Consider the following 5,858-nt stretch of genomic DNA (forward strand, 5'->3'; position numbering starts at 1 on the left):
GATGACTGTTGGACTTCGGATTTTGATTTTTTTATTCAAACGCATCCATTCGTTAGGTGGGATTTCTGCCACTCCCACCATTCTCTGTTCTTTGTTATATGTTACCCACTGAGGGAATGATATTGAGACATTTCCTGAGCATCCCATCACAGGCAAATTTTGATTTCAGAGGTCTTGAAATAGTATATACGGTCTCTGAATAAAAAAACCTTTTGTAGTATCCACACCTGCCCTCTTGTCTTTGAATTCTAGAGAATTAGTTTTGTAGACTGTAAATTCGCTTCGGGCAGGTAATGTGTCTACCAACTCTGTTATATTGTTGTACTCGTCCAAGCACTTAGTACAGTGCCCTGCACACTGTAAGTACTCAATATATGACTGATTGTACAGTAAACCACTGGTATAGAACTAATCAGAAACCAGACCTGGCAATTTTATAATCTGACAATAATAGCATCATCCAGAAAAGCCAGATACCATCTAGTTGGTGTCAAAAACTGAATGAAAAAATGTTTTCATGCTGTCTGTTGGACAAGAGGAGACCATTCCCCATAGCGACTCTCTTAAATGCTTGTGTAAACATCCTGGTAGTTGAAAACCGCATTATGATTGAGAGCTTGAAAGTTGATTTTATAGACTCTCTGAAAACCCAATAACGCAGGTAATGAAGTAGACTTTTGATATTTTTTATGGTCTTTTCTGTTTTTTTTTTCCTTTGTCGTTGAAACGTCTTTGTAGGGATGTCCCCCAAATCTTTTAAATCCATAACTCTCCCTAAAAAGGTGTTGAAATGAAATGCACAACTCTTCTTCTCCCATTGACATTTGATATCTGCTGAAACCAATTTGAAAACACCAACTTCCTATTTTATGGGAGTGGTTACATTAAACTTAGTTTCTTTGTCAGTCAGATCCTTCTTTAGGTTTGTGTTGGGATGGAAAGAAAAGGAGCAACAGAGTTGAATGTTAGCTTAGACTTTGGTTTAGGCACTTGAGGTGGCTAATTTCCTTTTGAAAGCTTAAAAGTTGGTGTAGAAGGAAAAAATCAAGCAGATAGTATTTATTTATTTTCAGTTTTCTCTCCATAAAGAGAGTGTAGACATCAAAAAGTATTGACTATCTTGTTGACAACAAGTTCAGTTGCTATAAACGGGTACAACTTGTCCAAGTTCAAATTACACTGAAAAGTTAAATTCAAAAGGTTGATTCTCATTGGTAATTTACCTAGGGAATTACCTCTTGGGGCTTGTTTGGTTAGATACTATATTGTTTGTTTTTTTGTTTAGAATATGCAAAATGCCAGAAAACCCTTAAAATAGACCAGTCATTTAAATTTTGGGCCAGGGGAGCTTTAGTTTTCACTGAGAAGATTAGCAGCATGGCCCGAGCATGGACTCGGGAGTCAGAGGACCTGGGTTCCGATCCCTGCTCTTCTACATGCCTGACCTTAGGCAGGTCATTTAACCTCTCCATGCCTCTGCACAATGAGGATTTAATATCTGTTCTCTCTCTTACTTAGTCAATGAGCCCCATGTTGGACATGATTGTCCTGTATCTATCCCAGCACTTGGTACAGCACGAGCAAGCACATAAGTGCTACAAATACCACAATTATTATTATTTCTCTCTGGAAAGCATCATTATTTTTTGATCTCCTCCTCTAGACTATAAGCTCCTTGTGGCTAGAGACCAGACCACTGATTAAGCATCTCCTGTGTGCCGAACACCTCAAGGAGTGTTTTATTCAAGGAGCTTTCCAATCATGCGGGGAATACAGATACTAGCATAATTTGCAAATAGGAGGTGAAGGGGGTAGGTACTTAGATGAGCTAGTAAGAAAAAAAAGCAGAGCACCTCACTTATCACTTTTCACTTATGTAGTAGATCACCAAACCTGTTGTGTAATATGTAAGGGCAATAATAGTAATAGTATCATTATTGTTGTTGTTGTCATTAACACTTAGCACCTATAATATGAAAATGACTATACTTATGCCCAGGGATAATTAGAAGAAAATCAATTGAGACCTGGTCTGTGGATCACAAAGGCCTCTCAATCGCAGTGGGTGGAGGAGGAGAGCAGACCAAGTAACATTAAGAGTATAATCTAAGCTCCAAAGAAGACAGATTAAAATATCCTAGTAGTATTTGCAAATTAAATATTAGTTGAGTGGGCCATCTTTGAGTAGACTGGAAGCTCCATGTGGAACAGGGATTGATTATCTGATTATCTTGTATCCGCACCAGTGCTTACTTTGGGGCTTGACATGTAATTAACACTTAGCAATCAATTAATAGTATTTATTGAACACTTACTATGTGCAGAGCACTGTACTAAGTGCTGGGGGAAAGTACAATGTAACAGGGTCAGTAAATACGTTCCCTGCCCACAACGAACTTACAGTATCACAGATGTAATTATTTTTATTAGAGCCCTTCTCAGTGCCTCTGTTTTGCACCTCTCCTTGTTCTGCACCCCCAAACTTTCCACCTGGATCTGCAAAGAAAGTCCACAACCTTGCTGCAGTTGGCTATAGAAAGTAGAAGACGCAGGTATTGAGGGTGTCTTCGGAGTTCCTTTTTCTGGTTTGTAGACATCCATTATATATACAGTAGTAGTAATAAAAGCAATAGTATTAAGTGCTTAATGTGTGCAGAGCACTATACCAAGAGCCAGGAAAGAATATTCGGGTGGGAATTAGGCACGGAACCTGTCCCTTGAGGGTCTCACAATCTTGGTACATGCCAAGGCCAAAGTACTAGGGAGCACATTGGGAGAGGAAGGAGGTGGGGATAAAGATGTTTGTGGGGAGAGCCCAGTCCTATTATTATTGTTATTATTACTGTTATCATTATTACTATCATCTTATTAAGAATTTACTATGTGCCATATGCTGTACTAAGTGGTGGAGTAGATATAAGTTACCTGCCTCCCCCCTTCTATACTGAAAGCCCATTGTGGGCAGGGATTGTTTCTGTTGCTGAATTATACTTTCCAAGTGCTTAGTACAGTGCTCTGCACAGAGTTAAGTGTTCAATAAATGTGATTGAATGAATGAATGAAAGGTCCTTCTGATTCCCAGACCCATTTCTATCCACTAGGCCACTCTGCTTCACATATAAGGGTTGCCTTGGTTGTCTAGGCATTGGGGACTCCCAGATTCCACTGTGGACCTCACCTTTAGCCACCCCTTCCAGCATCCTCTAACATGAGCGATCTTTCCCGGCCTGGCCTGCAACTTTGTTGGGGTGACAGCTCTGTATTTCGTTCCCAGTTCTTAGCATAGTACTGTGCACACAGCAGCTGCTTGATATTCTTACACCTACTTGCCAGTCAGATCAGACTTGTATGTCTCACAGCTCCAGAGCAAGTGGTCCTTCGTGAGATACAGCCCCAGTCCTTTCAGTTTTGGATGGAAGGAAGGAGCAGGAAGGATGGTGGTGCTGTCTACAGTGATGGGAAAGTCGGGGGCGGGCAGGGTTTGAGTAGGAGGATAAAGAGTTCTGTTTTGAACACATTAAGTTTGAGGTGACGGCAGGACATCCAAGTAGAGATGTCTCAAAGGCAGGAGGAAATGCGAGACTGCAGAGAGAGAGAGAGAGAGAGAGAGAGAGAGAGAGAGAGAGAGATCAGGTTGGAGCTGTAGATTTGGGAATCATCTGCATAGAGGTAGTAGTTGAAGCCATGTTACTGAACGAGTTCTCCAAGGGAATGGGCGTAGATAGAGAATGGAAGGGGATCCAGAACTGAATCTTGGGGGATACCCAGAGTTAGTTGGTGGGAGGCATAGTAGGAGCCCGTGAAAGAGAATGAGAATGAGCGGCCACAGAGATAGGAGGAGAACCAGGAAGAGGACCAGGAGAGGACAGCGTCAGTGAAGCCGAGGTTGGATAATATTTCCGGAAGAATGGAGAGTCAACAGTGCCGAAGGCAGCTGGGAGATCGAGGAGGATTAGAATGGAGTAGAGGCCATTGAATTTGTAAAGAAGAACATTGGTGAACTTTGAGAGGGTGATTTATATGGCGTGAAGGGGACAGAAGCCAGATTGGAGGGGGTCAAGGAGAGAATTGGAGAGGAACTTGAGACAGCGGGTGTGGACAATTGCTCAGAGAGTTTGGAGAGGAATGGAAGGAGGGAGATGGGGTGATAACTGGAGGGAGCTGTGGCATCAAGGGAGGGTTTTTTTAGGTTAAGGAAGGCACGGGCATATCTGAAAGCAGTGGGGAGGAAGCTATTGGAGAGCAAACATTTGAACATTGAGGATAGGGAAGGAGGGGTGGGCAAGTGTTTTGATAAGGTGCGAAAGGTTGGGATCAGATGTGCAGGTAGAGAGGGTGGATTATGAGAGAAGGCAGGAGATATCCTCTTGAGATATTGCTGGGAAATATAGGAGAGTTGAAGGAGAGGCAGGAGGAGAGGGAGACTGGGGAGGAACAGGGAATATTTTAGGGATAGCATAGCTGATAGTTTCATTTTTCTCAATAAAGTAGGTGGTCAAATCATTAGGGCCAAGAGATTATTGCGGGGGGCAGGGGAACAGAGGGTTTGAGGATTGAGTTAAACATCTGGAACAACTGGTGAGGGCAGTGGACACAGATGTAAGGACAGAGAAATAATTTTGCCAGGCAGAGGAGAGAGGCAGAATTAAAGCACATAAGGATAAATTTGAAGTGGATGAGGTTGTTCTGATATCTAGATTTCCTAATCTAGATATGTAGATTAGCGCTCTGTGGCTCGTTCACAAGAGCAAAGGCAGTAGACTGTGGAGGTGATCTAGTGCTGTGGGTTAGTGATCGAAGGGATAAAGGGATAAGGGAGAGAGTGAGTTGAGTTGTCTCCCACCTCTAGACACTAAGCTCTGTTGTACTACACTCTTCCAAACAGTACATGCTCAGTAAAAACCACTGCTTGATAGGCTGGCCTGCAGCTGGTTTATAGGACTGGTTTACTATTATTACATGTAAATTTCGATTTCTGTTTCCGCGAATTGCAAGATGCTATATGTGACTTCCATTGTATATCACTGCTTGAGACCCCCCCCCAATCCAAACCCAAATGCCTGAGGCCGGCATTTTCAGAGCATCAACAAAGCTAGCACAGCTGTACATGTAAGCAGCTTTGCACACTGCACCACAGAGATCGGAATACAGCTTAGGCAAGCAAACTTATCTGATGGAACAAACAGGCCAAAAGGGTGGAGAAAAAAGAATGTTCTATTTGGCTACTCCCGACCCTTTGTTGCAGCTTTAGCTGCAGGCTTCCCAGGTACATTATTCTTCCCATTATCATTGTTATTATTATTATATTTATTAAGCACTTATTGTGTGTCAGGCACTGTTCTAACTTGCCAATCCACCTCTGCATTGAAGAAAAACTCCTTACGATTGGCTTTAAAGCACTCAATCACTTTGCTCCCTCCTCCCTTACCTCCCTGATTTTTTAGTGCAACCCAACCCGCACACTTCTGTAATGCCAACTTATTCACACTGTACTTCGAGGACATCTGTCTTACCAGCAAACTCTCCCTCACGTCCTGCCTCTGGCCTGGAATGCCCTCCCTCTTCTTATCCGACAACCACTCTCCCCACTTTCAAAGCCTTATTAAAAGCCTATCACCTCCAAGAGGCCTTCCCCGATTAAGACTTCATTTCTCTTACTCTTTCTCCCTTTTGGGTCACCCTTGCACTTGGCTGTACAGTCTTTATTCAACCATCCTCAGCCCCACAACACTTAGGTCCATATCTGTAATTTATTTCATTATATAATAATAATGATGGTGGCGGAGTCGGAATTAAAACCCATGACCTCTGACTCCCAAGCCCGTGCTCTTTCCACTGAGCCACGCTGCTTCATCAAT

The sequence above is a fragment of the Tachyglossus aculeatus genome, chromosome 22, assembly GCF_015852505.1.
Source record: "Tachyglossus aculeatus isolate mTacAcu1 chromosome 22, mTacAcu1.pri, whole genome shotgun sequence".
Taxonomy (NCBI): Eukaryota; Metazoa; Chordata; class Mammalia; order Monotremata; family Tachyglossidae; genus Tachyglossus; species Tachyglossus aculeatus.